Source organism: Carcharodon carcharias, chromosome 6 (genome assembly GCF_017639515.1).
Source record: "Carcharodon carcharias isolate sCarCar2 chromosome 6, sCarCar2.pri, whole genome shotgun sequence".
Taxonomy (NCBI): Eukaryota; Metazoa; Chordata; class Chondrichthyes; order Lamniformes; family Lamnidae; genus Carcharodon; species Carcharodon carcharias.
The window spans coordinates 39167536-39183199 of NC_054472.1; the positions used below are offsets into that span (position 1 = coordinate 39167536).

At 43.0% G+C, this 15664-nt stretch overlaps 1 protein-coding gene across 2 annotated transcripts in view; it reads right to left on the bottom strand.

The window, feature by feature from the left end:
* The window catches only part of zfpm2a (zinc finger protein, FOG family member 2a), a 1033040-nt gene that overhangs the window by 447081 nt on the left and 570295 nt on the right, over positions 1–15664 (bottom strand). The gene's annotated exons all lie outside the window — the stretch shown is intronic.

Consider the following 15664-nt stretch of genomic DNA (forward strand, 5'->3'; position numbering starts at 1 on the left):
GATAAGCAACCTAAAAGTAGAGAAACTGAGAAGTAGTGAGCACAATATAATTGGGTTCAGCGTAAGAATAGAAAGCAAGAAAGAAAAATCAAGAACAATACTTGACTGTGGGGAAAAAAACACCAAAAATTAACCTTAACCTAGATGGAATGAAAGGTAAATTTATATCAGTTGTGGTTTAGTTGGTGGCACTCTAACACTGAGTCACAAAGTTCCAGGTTCAAGTTCCACTCTAGGTCTTGAGCACAAAAATCAAGGCTATCACTCCAGTGTAGAACTGAAGGAGTGTGCTGCACTGTTGGAGATGCCTTCTTTCAGATGAAACATTACATCGAGACCCCATCTGCCTGCTCAGGTGGATGTAAAATATTCCATGGCACTATTTGGAAGAAAAATAGGGGAGTTATCTCTGGTGGTCCTGGCCAATATTCATCCCTCAAACAACATCACAAAAACAGATTATCAGGTCATTATCACATTGCTGTTTGTGGGAGCTTGTTGTGCGCAAATTGTCCTTGCTGTGTTTCCTGCTTTACAACAGTGATTACACTTCAAAGCACTTTGAGATGTTCAGTGGCTGAACAAATAAATATCATATGTAAATGCAAATCTTCCTTTCTTTTCAATTGGCAAATTGAAACATAGATCAGAAAAGGGAATTATTTAAAGATGGAATAGAGCAGATTCAAATCAAGCATATTCCAGAAAGGTATAAATAAAAGCAAAATATTGCTGGTTGCTGGAAATGTGAATTAAAAACAGAGAATGCAGGAAATACTCAGCAGGTCTGGCTGCATCTGTGCCGAGACAAACGGAGTTAGTGTATCGAGTTGAATTCTTTGAAGAACCATATTTGACTCAAAACATTAACTCTATTTCCCTCTCCACAGGAAAAGAAAGGGAATGTATTGAAAGTTGAAATTTGATACAGATTAGAATAAATTTCAAAATAAAAAAAGGGATACATAACGGGGAGAAATATCCCCATGTCGGGCGGACCAAGCAGGGGCAGGCACGGCTGGGTGTGGACCCGATCGCCACCCGTGATCAGGTCCGGGCCGCCATTTTATGGCCCGCCCAGCGTACTTCACGTCTCCTGTCCATAGCGGGGGTGGGTGGGCAGCAGCGGGTGCACTCAGCCCACTGGGCTCATTGGCGACCTGGTGGCCTGTATAAAGGGAGGCCTGGCAGCCTTAGAAAGGCCGCTCGCAATGGCTGGGTGAAGGGCTCTGCAGAGGGGCAATGGCGGTGACACGAGTCCAGAGGGTAGGCCATTGGGGCAGGCCAGGCCACAGGGTAGACCAGAGGGGCAGTCTGCCCCATGTTTTTCAGATAAGTGCCTAGCTACCTTCCTGGAGGAGGTGGCAGCACGGCGGGAGGTCCATCTTCCAAGGGACGGGAGGCAGAAGCCCCTCTACCTGATCAAACATGCATGGAAGGAGGTGGCTGAGAGCGTTAGCTCCCATGATGTGGTGCAGCGCTTATGGCTCCAGTGCCGCAAAAGATTCAACGATCTCCTGCGCTTGGGAAGGGTGAGTACCATGTTGCCTCAAGTCACTTAATGCAGCCATCACTCTTTCCCCCCAGTCCACTGCACCCCACCCACTCCCCAACCCCACCCCACACCCCTACCAACTCTGAGTACAGTAATGTCATTGAATTCCTCACGGCATGGATCCCTCGCTGGGTGTGGCAGCAGAGATTGCCCATACCCAGTTCACCCTGAGAGGGTTGAGCTAGGATGTGTTCTGGATCCACAGCATGTGTGACACTGACACCAGGGTATAGCATGGGTTTGAAAGTCAAGGGTCTGCACCTAGGCAGAGTGCTCGAACTGCGAAGCATGTCGAAGTCAGGGTGCTAACATGCAGGGAGGGGTGGTTCCAGTTGGCGAAGCACCAATCCATCTTTTAATGTTTGCGCTCCACGTGCTTGTGTCTCTTTGCTTAGCAAAGTGACACCTTGTGGTGCCACATGTGAAGGAGGCAGCATCAGGCCAATGGGGGGGGTGGGGAGGGGAGGTCAGCCCTGCTTGTTTGGGTGAGAGTGCGGCAGCTGCGGGGTGACAAAGAACTGGAATGTCCCACTCTGGCTGGGTTGGCAGGGATGCGACGGAAATTCAGATGCAGGCTGGACTAATCAATGCACCTCTCTCCTTTTCAGGAAAAGACTGTGCACAATGCATCAGAACGAATGTGGACTGGCAGAGGGCAGGCCCTCACTGCCATGCCCAAACCCTCCATGCCAAGACACCAGACGTTCCTGTTTCTGGGGATCCATTAGGCCTACTTCTGCTTCCTCGTTGCAGTCCCAGTACCACCCACAAATGTGTGCTTGGCACTGCCGGGACTGATGGAACTGCTGGCTAATCTGATTGGCCAGCAGCTCCCGAGGGTGGGACTTCCTCGCCAGTGAGTGGCAGAAATCCCACTTTGCCCCTGTTTAGCCTGTGGGTGGACTGGTGTGGAGCTGACGACTTTGCTCTGGGTGGGGCGAGCTGTCCACTCCCCCGTTTTATTCTGGCCAAGGTATTGCACGCCACCTGAGAATTTGCGTTTGAGGGACATTAGCAGAGATATAGCATAAGTTCTGACTGTAATTTTCCACAATTCTGTTCAAAGGAAAACTGTGCCTCAGTGATCTGGAGATCAATGCCAAACGTGAGTTTCGTCTTCAAAAGAGGAGACAGGAGCCTGCATTTTCATGGTTGGGACAGGTATTGGGAGTTAGGTATTTTCTCAACCCTGCAATCCCATCTCCATCCTGAAGGAGCTCGTCTGACCTATTTTCATGTCAAGGAGGTGGGCATGGGTTGGATACAGCCCACTACCTCCGTTAGCAGGCCAGAGGCAGAAAGAGGCTCAAAGACAGGGGTGGGCTAAAGCTGATGTGGCTCGGTTTCAAGGCCTGTCTTCATGGATGAGAACATCGGCTGCTCAAAATAATAAATAAAGCAATGCACGTCAGTTTCATGGATCCCCCATCTGCCCCTTTCACCCCCATACCTGCACTCACATTCCCTTATTCCCCCCACACACACACACACAAAGTGTTCACTTTTGGCCATTTAATAACACATTGCAATCCTTTCAAATGCCCATAGAGCTGTTAAAATAAAAAAAATGGCCAAATCAGCAGTTGGAAGAAAACACACCTCTGTCCAAAGCCCTGCCAACTCTGACTATCAGTGACACAGAGACACCTCAGAGTGTAGCATTTCCTGAAGAATTGTAAAGCAGGGAAGATTATTCCTGCTTCCAGGTCACAATTCAAAATCATGACCTCACTAATCAGATGTAAATCAGGAGCCTTTCCCGATAGGTGCGCCTCCATTAAATTATGGTGAACCTTGACTGGCCATCTTTAAAACTGTGCTGGCAACTTTAAACAACAGGTGGCAGGGGGGATGGTGGTGGGGGCAGGGGGTTACAACCCCTCCATCTCCCATGTCTGTGAAATTAGCCGGCACTGGGAACAGAGGCAGGACTTCTGGGCCTGTGAATGGGCTGCCATTTTTTACCAGCCCGTCTCCGTTCTGGTCCTGATTGGGACCATGAAAATTCAGTCCATAGGTAAAACCGGAAAATTATAGGCCAGTCCGTCTTTATCCAGCTGTTGATAAATGAGTAGAGGCCATACTACACGATGAAATTATCAAATACTAGCAGAAACATGAATTAACTGGGGCCAGTCAGCATGGATTTCTAAAAAGCAGGTCATGCTTGACCAACCCTACAGAATTCTGTGAAGTGGTAACAGAGATAGATAAAGGAAATACAATGACAGTTCATACAGATTTTCAAAATACTTGACAAGGCAGCACACTGATTTCCTGCAAAAATAATGACACTTGATTAAAAGCAATGTGGTAACTAGACGCACAGTAACTGTAAACAAAAAAAAACAATGAATTGGGATAAAAAGAAGTTTCTCAGACTGGAAAGATGTGGTGAAGCACGTGTGTATGTGCTGGAGCCTCAGCCATCATATATATGCGTATATATATATATATATAGAGAGAAAGAGAGAGAGAGAATTGAGAGAACAATATTACAATTTGCCAATGAAGTAATAAGGAATTACAAATTATAACAAAAAAAGGAAGGCTGCAGGGGGACATGGAATAGGCCAGAAAAGTGGGTGGTAGATGTAGTTCAATATACAAAACAGAGAAGTTTGGAAGAAAGAATAATGAAACACATTTTAAATGGAGCTGACCTTGGTGTGCAGATAAACAGGTCAGTAAAGGTGGCATAGCAAGCAGATAAGGGAATGAAAATGCAAAATAGGCTTTTAGTTTTGTACCTAGAGGCATAGGATACAAAAGCAAGGAGTTAATACTGAACTTCTGCATATTCTTAGTTAAAACACAGTTGTATTACTGGATTCAGTTGTGGGCAGCCCATTATTTAAGGACATAAAAGAAGTGGAAAAAATGTAGCCCAGATTCACTGATATTAATAGTAGTGACATGTTAGAGTTATGAGGGTACTTGAGAAGTTAGGATTATATTCACTACGCTGGTAAGGTTTAAGAATATCCTGATGATGAAGAGTTATGATGAGGTAAATAGTAATGGATTGTTTCCACTCATCAGCAAAGGGCATAAATTTTAAGATCAACACAAAAAGAATCAACGGGAAAAGTAGAAAATAATTCTTCTATTAGAGTGGTTAAAATCTGAAATTCTCTGCCGCAAACCATTATTACAATATGTAAAATGTCAGGTAAATGACTTAAAACTTAAGGGGATTTAAAACCCAAGACAAAGAGCCAGTGAGAATTATTTTAAAAGGTATTATATTGTTCCTTGAAAAATAGGGATATTGGAAGTCATGGGAACTGAACAGGAGAGTGGGATTAAATTAGATGACTCAAGTAGAAGAAAACACTGGCTGTAGCATTCATTTTGGCGAGGAGGTAGAGGTTAACAGAACAGATAGAATTATATCCTGCCCTCAGTAGTATTTTTTAGACCAGGAAGGTTCAGCATGAGAAAGAAAAAAATGGCACGCTCTGGAAGGTAGTTTGATTTCACTTTGTTGGCTTGCGAGGTATTTTTGCTAGATAAATTCTCTAGAATATTCATAATACAGTAACATCAAGGAATCTAAGAATATATATTTCACATGATTCAAAATCTATACTCTAGGTGCAAACCTATTATGATTTGTAATCCCATAGGTTTAAATCCATGTTCAAATGCAAGAATTTATGATTTCTAAACTAGAATTTGCTGACAGTAAGAGTTCTTACTCTTTATAATTACAAGAATGGTTTTAATACATTTTGGTATATGTGAACATATTTTCGCTACTTTTGAATAAAGATTAATTAACCACAGCTTACTTTGTTACAATACACTTGTAATATGCCTTTTAATTTGCTCCAAAAAGCCATCAGAGATGATGCTGACTCCTTATCAAACAGAAAAATGCATGCTGTAACAGGGTACAGAGCAAACCTATCTTGCACTGTAAAAGCTCTACCTTAGTTATGAACCCTGATTTGACTGCATATTCTGATTCATGAGGCTAACCAATGGCCACAGTGACATTTTAAAATAGAACATCTAGTTCATAGTCTGTCAAAAACAGTCTCAACAAAAGAACATATTACAGTCTGTTGGCAAAAGGTACAGGCACTACATTTGGAACTGACAACCATTACAGATCTGCATCACGTATAGTCATGCTCTCCTTCAGTGTATCTCAGTTTCAAACATAGTACTTATATCTTTGTCAACAGACAATGTTTTCTTTTACACACCCATATTTAACTCTATCACACCCAAAACTCACCCATAAAGCTAAGTTTTAATTGAAAATCTTGCATCTGCATTGAACTTCTGTCTAAGAACTGGGCAAATATCTTGCTTTCTGTTCAGAAGATGATTTAAATTTATATAGTGCTTTTCATGATCTCAGGATACCCCAAAGCACTTTACAACCAATTAAGTACTTTTGAAATGTAGCCATGGCTTTGATGCAGGAAATGCAACAGCTCAGCAAGCTCCCTAAACAGTAACATGATACTGACCAGAAAATGTTGTAGATTGAGAGATAAATATTGGCTAGGACACCATGGTTAATTCCCCTGCTCTTCTTCAAATGGTGCCATGGGTTCTTTTGTTTCCACCTGAGAGAACTAATTGGGCCTAGGTTTAATGGTTTCATCTGAAAGACCAATAGTGCAGCAACTCCCTCAGCACTGCACTAGAGTGTCAGCATAGATTTTTGTGCTTGTCTCCACAGCAGGACTTGAACCCGCAACTTTCTGATTCAGAGACGAAAGCGTTACTAACTGAGCCCCAGATGAAACTCTAAATGTAGGGTATTGATGTATTATTTTCCTGAGGTCAGGGTTAATTTGTAGGACTCTGCTGCCAGCATGGAGCCTCACTAGATGGGTATGGAGGGTGGTAATACTCCAGGGCAGATTTTACTACAGGATGAAGACAATGAATTGTACGCAGTTATGATACCCCATATCCCCAAACATGAAGTATCAGAGGGCTGCAAAAATCTGTGGAATGGCACCCCAACTTGTGCCAACACCCTCATCAGAGGAGGGAAGTAAAGAGAAGAAAACTAGAAAAGAGCCACCACAATTAGCTTGACAGGTGGATTATTACAAAACGTACTTCATAAAATGGTTATGACATCCTGGCCCAGATTTTCCTCTTGATAGCAAATGTACAGCCAGCAGTAGGTTACCACTGAGGTACCTGTGAACTGCTGCTGGAAGCAATGTCTTGGCCAGTCATTTTTAATGAAACACATTCAATATTATTACTTTAATTACATCATTTTAGCCATTAAAAAAATAGATGTGGTATGCTAACACTTCCTCTATGCGATAAGAGCCACATCTATTTTATTTTTAGAAGCAAAATTTTCCAAATCAACAACAGTGAAAGAAAATTTCTGTTCCAAGGTTTCAGCCACGAAGTTTGAATCCTGTCTTTAAAAAAATAACGTAACTGAAGAAGAACTCGGACCTTATCCAAGCCACTAGTCAGCAGTCCTTTTTTTGGCCTGAATGATCGTACTAATTTAATTCGGATTAGCATGGATTTCTGTTCTGGATTTGTGGTTATCTCTTAATTCTAACCACTGACCTGAGCTTTCAAGACTCTCAGGGAATACATTTTGTTACAAAAATATTAGGTAGGAACTACCAGACCAAGTAGGGAAGATTGTAAATACTATTGTTTGCAAGTAATTTGTCAAGAAATTATTGTTATTTAACTAGGCAGGAGCCACGCTTTCCCCCAGACAAAATTCCATACTGTAATATTTAAATATATTTTTCTTATAAATACAATGTAAGGCAAAGGAAAATGAGATGAGGTGCTTGAAATGAATGGATTATTCAGTGCTTCAAAGAAAAGTAGTAATCATGTCCAGATAAACCTCTGCCCATATTTAGTTATAATTTTAAATTCACTATCACTTACAGATTTAGATCAACTGAAAGAGATTGTGATACTGTGAAGTAGATTATGATGCTTTTGTTCTTCATTCATAAGAATCTTATATTGAACTTCAAACTCTCTTTGACTCATTTTGATCTGGTTTTTGAGTGACAGAATAATTTCTTAACCACAGTTTCATTTCATGATGATAAGGATTTCATAATTGTCATATGTGTGAGTTTTCTCCACAAATGGACTCCAATCTTGAGTATTTTTACTAAGATAATACTGATCACCCAAGACCAATAGCGATTTGTGTATTCTCAATGGCATTCATTTTTTATTTGTGAATAAGTCTAGACTCTTAATGCATACCAAAGTGTTAAAATTAAACAGCTCTATTTTGTTCCAGTTGGTCTGCAATCTGTCAATGTTTTTCCTCAAAAGAAACCATTGTTTCCAGTGGCCTCACTTGGCAATACTGCCCCCTGTGCTTTTCAATTTTTTTCTATTCCTCAATTTAGTTCATCCTGGTCCATTCGACGTGACCTGGCTGAAAGAACCCACCACCACTTTTCTGCTATTGGTACTCTTGAGCTGGCTGCTTGAGTCTTTTATCCTTGATCATGATCATTGACATTGTTAAGATTGGAAATTTAGCATTTGTGTATGAATCATTTTACTATATACTGCAACAAACTATTATTCAAAGCTGTTGTGGACCATGAGACTGAGTTCTAAGGAGCAACTAAATTCTTTGCACATTTGACTGCGGTTCCTGTTGAATGCCTGCATGTTTTTTTTAATTCATTCAAGGAATGTGGGCTTCACTGACTAGGCCAACATTTATTGCCTATCCCTAATTGCCCTTGATCAGGTGGTGGTGAGCTATCTTCCTAAACCGCTGCAGTCCATGTGGTGTAGGTACATCCACAGTGCGGTTAGGGATGGAGTTCCAGGATTTTGACTCAGCGACAGTGAAGGAATGCCAATATATTTCCAAGTCAGGATGGTGAGTGACTTGGAGGGGAACTTCCAGCTGGTGGTGTTCCCATGTATCTACTGTCCTTGTCCATCTATATGGCAGTGGTCATGGGTTTGGAAGGTGCTGTCTAAGGAGCCTTGGTGTGTTACTACAGTGCATCTTGTAAATGGTAACTGCTGCCACGTGCGTCGGAGGTGAAGGGAGTGAATGTTTGTGGATGGGGTGCCAATCAAGCGGGCTGCCTTGTCCTGGATGGTGTCAAACTTCTTGAGTGTTGTGGGTGCTGCACTCATCCAGGCAAGGGGAGCGAATTCCATCACACTCCTGACTGTGCCTTGTAGATTGTGGACAGCATTTGGGGAGTCAGGAGGTGAGTTACTCACTGCAGGATTCCCAGCCTCTGACCTGCTCTTGTAGCCACAGTATTTATATGTCTATTCCAGTTCTGTTTCTGGTCAATGGACCCCAGGACGTTGATAGTGGGGATTCAGTGATGGCAATGCCATTGAATGTCAAGGGGTGATGGTTAGATTCTCTCTTATTGGAGATAGTCATTGCCTGGCACATTGTGTGGACAAATGTGTCTTGCCATTTGTCAGCCCAAGCCTGGATGTTGTGCAGGTGTTGCTGCATTTGGACATGGGCTGCTTCAGTATCTGAGAAGTCATGAATGGGGCTGAACTTGGTGCAATCATTACTGAACATCCCCACTTCTGAACTTATGATGGAAGGAAGGTCATTGATGAAGCAGCTAAAGATGGTTGGGCCTAGGACACTACCCTGAGGAACTCCTGCAGTGATATCCTGGAGCTGAGAGACTGACCTCCAACAACCACAACCATCTTCCTTTCTGCTAGGTATGACTCCAACTAATGGAGAGTTTTCCCCCTGATGTCCATTGACTCCAGTTTTGATTGGGCTACTTGATGCCACACTCATCAAGGACATTACACTCAGCTCACCTCTTGCATCACTTTATTAATGATGGAGGGTAGACTGACGGGGCGGTAATTGGACAGGTTGCATTTGTCCTGCTTTTTTTCCACATTGCTGGGTAGACGCCAGTGTTGTAGCTGTCCTGGATCAGCTTGGCTAGGAGCGTGGAAAGCTCTGGAGCACTATTCAGTACTATTGCAGGACTATTGTCAGGGTCCATAGCCTTGCGGTATCCAGTGCCTTCAGCCATTTCTTGATATCTCGTGGAGTGAATCAAATTGGCTGAGAACTGGCATCTGTGATGCTGGGGACCTCTGGAGGAGGCTGAGATGGATCACCCATTTCTGGCTGAAGATTGTAAGGCTTCAGCCTTACCTTTAGCACTGACATGCTGGGCTCCCCCATCATTGAGGATGGGGATATTTGTGGAGCCTCCTCCTCCAGTGAGTAGTTTAATTGTCCACCACCATTCACGGCTGGAAGTAGCAAGACTGCAGAGGTTAGATTGGATCCGTTGGTTATGGAAACACTTAGCTGTCTATCATTTGTCGCTTCTGCTCTTTTGCACACAAATAGTCTGTGTTGTAGCTTCACCAGGTTGACACCTCATTTTTAAGTATGCCTGGTGCTGCTCTTGGCATGCGCTCCTGCACACTTCGTGGTAATTAGCAAGAGGTTTCTTTGTCCATGTTTGTTCTGGTTCCATGTGACTTCATAGGGTCCAGGGTCGATGTTGAGGACTCCCAGGGCAACTCCATCCCTACTGTATGCCACAGGCTGTTGCCTGACTAGTCTGTGAGACAGCTCTCCCAACTTTGGCACAAGCCCTAGATGTTAGTAAGGAGGGCTTTGCAGGGTTGACAGGATTGAATTTGCCATTTCGTTTCCAGTGTCTAGGTTGATGCTGGATAGTCCATCTGGCTTCATTCATTTGAGACTTTTTAACAGTTCGCTATAACTGAGTGGCTTGCTCGACCATTTCAGAGAGCATTTAAGAGTCAACAACATTACTGTGGATCTGGAGTCATATGTAGGCCAGACCATGTGAGGACAGAAAATTTCCTTCCCTAAAGGACATGGTGAACAAGATGGGGTTTTTATGACAATTGACAATGGTTTCATGCTCATCATTAGACTTTTAATTCCAGGGGGAGAGATTTTAGCTCGTTGGGCGAGCTGCGTCCGACCTGACCGAGCATAAGTTGACACGCGATGACGTTGGGCGAATGTCCCAACGTAATCGTGCACTCGAGCGATATTTCAGTCGGTGGGCACGTGCCGGAGTCAGCAACGGGCCTGTCGACAATTAAAAGGCCTATTAAGGCCATTAAAAAGTTAATTGAAATAAATTTTTCGCTGACCGTCCAACTTTATGGTTGGCAGGCAGGTGAAAAGGCCAAGCAGCTTTTGCATTTTTTAGGAAACCTCATCCACGGGCGGGATGAGGTTTCCAACAACAAATAAAAATAAAATAAACATTTTAACATTTCATTTATAACATGTCCCTGCTCACGTGACAGAGTCCTTAATTGGCCCACCAGCATGAAATCACGGTCTGCTTCCCGACCACCCTCACCCACCAAGCAAAAAATCTTCCCCCAGATTTTTATTGAATTCAAATTTCACCATCTGCTGTGGTGGGATACAAACCCAGGCCCTCAGAGCTTTGCCCTGGGTCGCTGGATTACCAGTCCAGTGACAACCACTCCCCCAACACGTTAAACAAAAGTATCCACTTAATCTAGACTTATCTATTAAAAGGGTAGTTAAAAAAAGACAGATAGTAGGCCTTTACACTCAGCTTCCTGGTGCAGAATATTGCCATAATAAACATGTTGTTTGTTTCTCTTCTTCTGTCATAACTGTAACATTGAATCAAAAAGATTCAGGAGATTGAGCTTGCTCAATCATAGCGAGCACACATTGAACACAATGGGTGGAATTTTATGGCTTCTCTCATGGTAGGTTTGGAGACAGGAAGGGCATTTAATTAGGCGGGATAGTGGTGTGCCTGAACCCTGCCGCCTTCCTGCCTTCGCCAGAAGCAGGTCGGGGCAACAAGGCCTGTGTTTGGAATTTCTGTCCCACTGCCAATTGAGGCTCTTAAGTGGACAATTAATGATCACTTAAAGGCCTCATCCCACAACTGCAGGTATTAAACCTATGGTGCTTGGCCTAAATAGCCAAGTGGTTATGGTACTGGGTTTGTAACCCTAAGATCAAGAGTTCAAAATCTCACAATGGCAAACTATGAAACAATGTAACTTCATCTGAAACAGATGGAAACGGCTTTGTACTCGAAAGAGTTATTAAACCTATGGTAGGTGGATCTGTCAACATGCATTCTGCACAACAGGTAAAACTATGCAGCCTGTTATGGTCTCCCCAGGGGTGGAGTGGGAGTGTGGTGGAGGATCTCTCGTTCAAAGGCACTTAGTACCTGATCAAGGGATGCAACATCAGAAAGGGGGAGCTGAGAGCCACCCCACCCTTGCCGCTGACCCCCATACACCACTCTCCCCGTGACCCCCCCACCCCATGAAACCCCACCCGCCATTACTAGGTCCTGGATCCCTTCTTGATCCTGGGCCTCTGGTAGATGTTATATCTGGCCACAGCCATGGCCTCCCAGGTGGAGTTGCCTTTCAAAAGAGCTGCTGGCCTCTGATTGCCCAGCAGCTCTCATTAGGCGGGACTTCTGCTCTGGGGGCTCTGATCCCAGGAAAGGCCAGCCGCTGGCTACTTAAATGCTTGAGCAGCACTTAACACTGGTGGGCCTACCCGGAGGAGGCATCGTGGGTCTCCTGGTGGCTCTCCAGCCAGCAGGTAAGCCTCTCGACACCTCCATAAAATCCAGCCCAAAAGGTTGATTCTGCAGACAGAATATCAGGATCTTTTCACTTTACAAAGCTAAATACTCTACCCATGGTAGTGCTACTTTTGATCCATATCCCTCGATGTCCTTACCCAACAAACCCTGGTCCATCAAAATGGGGGCAAATGAACCCTGTTTGTCTCCTTTCCGCTCCACCACATGATCAAAGCTTCTTTAGTAAAGTCCCACACAGATTGCAAAGAATCTGGATAAGGGATTCTTGTCCCACCCCCTTCTCTCCCGGGTTCCCAGGTACATCATGCAATTCCCAAATCCAAGCCTTAATCCAAGTTCCTTGACCTCAGCAAGGACAGCAATTGGGACATGGCAGTTGGCCTAAATGACCCTGGGCTAGGGTGGAGCAAACCACCCATAGCTCAAATTCTTCATTATTCTTTCACAAACTCTGTTGGGAAGTGAGCATATGTGGATCCCAAGTGAGTACTGGATTAGGCATGGCTGCAATTCCTTTCATGAAGATACTCACAACCTGCTAATTCTCACTGTTCAGACTCACTGAAGAACGTCTAATTAAAGAGATTTTAGAGAGCTTCTGTACATTAAACTGTAGCCCAGTGTGATCAAAACCATCAGAAAGTCTCCAAAAAGACATGATTAGAAGATCTGAAATAAAACCAGAAAATGCTGGAAACACTCAGCAGGTTATGGCAGCATCTGTGGAGACAAAAACACTTAACATTTCAGGTCTTTGACCTTTAATCAGAACTGGGAAAAGTTAGGAAAGTAATAGGTTTTGAGCAAGGGGTGGGTGGGACAAAGTCAAAAATAAGGTGTATTTCCTGCATTTTCTGTTTTACTTCAGATTTCTACCATCCACAGTATTTTTGCATCTTGATGAAGATCATTTGGTTAAGAGCAAGATTGAGGTCATAATGATAAAATTAGATAGGTATGATTGAATGATGTATATATAGATACAAGCAGCTTAATCTTATAGTTCCAGGAAATGTCATGCAAAAGTATACAAGTTATGTGAGGCTGGACAAATAATCTGAAGCTTTGCTAGATTTACCTTTGTTGCTGGAGGGAAACTTTGCAGGAGCTTTCCTTCAGAGTTTAAATGGATTAGGTAAAAAAGAGCAAAGGAAGGAATGGGCTTAATGGGCCAAAATCCTTTCAAAATTTTCACTTTGTGTATTAAGAAAAAAATGACTCTGGTCTGATGCCTCAGAAAACATTCAACCATAAATTTGCCTTTGCACTAGCAATTCCTGACACACTGGATATAGAACAGCACAAGAAGAAATCTGCAATTAGCTCATTCCTATTGTGAACAGCAAAAGGATGCCTTAAACAAAGGGTGATGAAACATTAAAAAAAGGTTGAAACAATGATGGTATGAAGAAACCATACCTTGAACGTCAATAATGTACAATTTTAAAAGATCATTTTATTTCATATCTGGTACCCACATATTAAACATGATCAGGGAAATTAATTCTTCTAATGCAGGAATCACTAGAGTCAACAATCAAGGCCTTGGATAGTGACTGGATTTTGCTTCCCACCTTACAATAGTGGACAAAGAGACATTATAAGACTAAGGCAAATGAAGCAGGATTAGAAATCTCAGTAGCATTGTTGCTGATTTCTTTATAATCGTCATCATCTTAAAGGATTGCTACCAAAATGCTGCCATATTGGGAATAACTAACAATTAAAGGGGTACTGCCACTTCAGTGGCAAGTTTACAAATTTAAAATACTTGCTCTCATCTTTAAATCGTTCCATGGTTTTTACGCTTCTTATATATGTAACCTCCCTCTGCACTCCCGCTCCTAAAATTCTCTAGGTCTGGCATCTTTTGAATGCCTTTCTGTCTCACCTTGGTCCCACTATTGTTGGCTGTGCCTTCATCTACCTCAGTCCTACCATCTGCAACAAAAACAACAACTTGCTATATAGCACCTTTAATGTAATAAAGCATCCCAAACTTCACAAGAATGGTTTTTTTTTAAGAAATGGACACTAGATCACAAAAGGAGTATTAGGATAAATGATCAAAGACTTGGCTGAAGAGGCAGTTATGTCTTAAAGAGGAGAGAGAGGGAGAGAGGCAGAGATATTTAGGGGTGGGGAGGAGTGGATATCCAAAGCTTAAGCCTTGACAGCTGAAGGCAAGGGTGTCAAGGGTGACATGGTTAAAATTGTATTATTTGCAAGAGGCTAGGATCAGATGTGCACATTGATCTCAAAAACTTGTAAGGCTGGTGAAATTACACAGATAGGTCATAGAGTGATTTGAAAACAAAGGATGGGAATTTTAAAATTCCTGGACCAGAAGCCAACGTAAATCAGCGAGCACAGGCATGATCTATGAATGAGACTTGGTGTGTGTTAGGCTATTGGCACGGGACTTGGTGCGTGTCAGGCTTTTGGCAGTAGAGTTTTCATTGAGGTCAAGTTTATGTAGAGTTGAAACTGGGAGGTCATTATATTAATCAAGTGTGAAAGTAAGCAATGGGTGATGGTGCGGACATGTGGTTAGAAGATCATCACAGAGTCCAGTACAAAAGTGTCCTGCAGTGTTGAAAACCATTTCTTTAGACTCAGATATTTGCCCACAAGAGGAATGGAGAAAATTTCTGCTCATTCAGTTCTGGAAGTCAGAGAAGTAGTGTGACAAATAGAGACAGTGGAGAGGAGATGTGATGCTGACATAGAGCTGGGTATCGATGTACATGTGGAATCTGACATGTTTTGGGATGATGACAGTGAGGGACAGCATGTAATGAGAAATAGAAGGGAGCCAAGGATCTATCCTTGGGAAACTCCAGGGGTGGTGTGTGGGAATGGGAAGGGAATTCATTGCAGGTGATTCTCTGGCTATGAGTCAATACGTAAGAGTGGAACCAGACAAAGGCAGTCCTACTTAATTGGGAAACAGACAAGAGACATTGGAAGATACTGCGGTCAATTTTGTCAAAGAATTCAGACAAGATGAGAAGGATGAGGAGGGCTAGTTTACCATGGCCCACAGCCGCATAGGATGTAATGTAACTTTCATGATAAGGGCTGTTGTAGTTCTCTGACAGGGGCAGAAACAAAAGTAATCCAAACATAACTGTGGAAAAGGTGGGCCTGAATGTAGGAAGTGATAACATGTTCAAAACCTTTGAAGAGGAGAGATGGGGAAAGAATTAGCAAGGAAAGAGGGATCATGTGTGGGTTCTTTGAAGAGGCAACTGATGATGTCAGGTTTGAAGGGACGGGGATCAGTAACTCAGAAGAGGGAAATTGTTAATGATATCAGCTAACATGGGGGCCAGGAAGGGAAGTTGGGTGGTCAGCAGTTTGGTGGGAATAGTGTTGTGAGACCATGAGATGGATATCATTGACAAGCTGAGTTCGTCTCATGAGGATTTTCCAGTCAGGCTTAGTTCAAAAAATATTAAAAACTGCCTGTGCAGCGAATTTCACTAAAATGTAG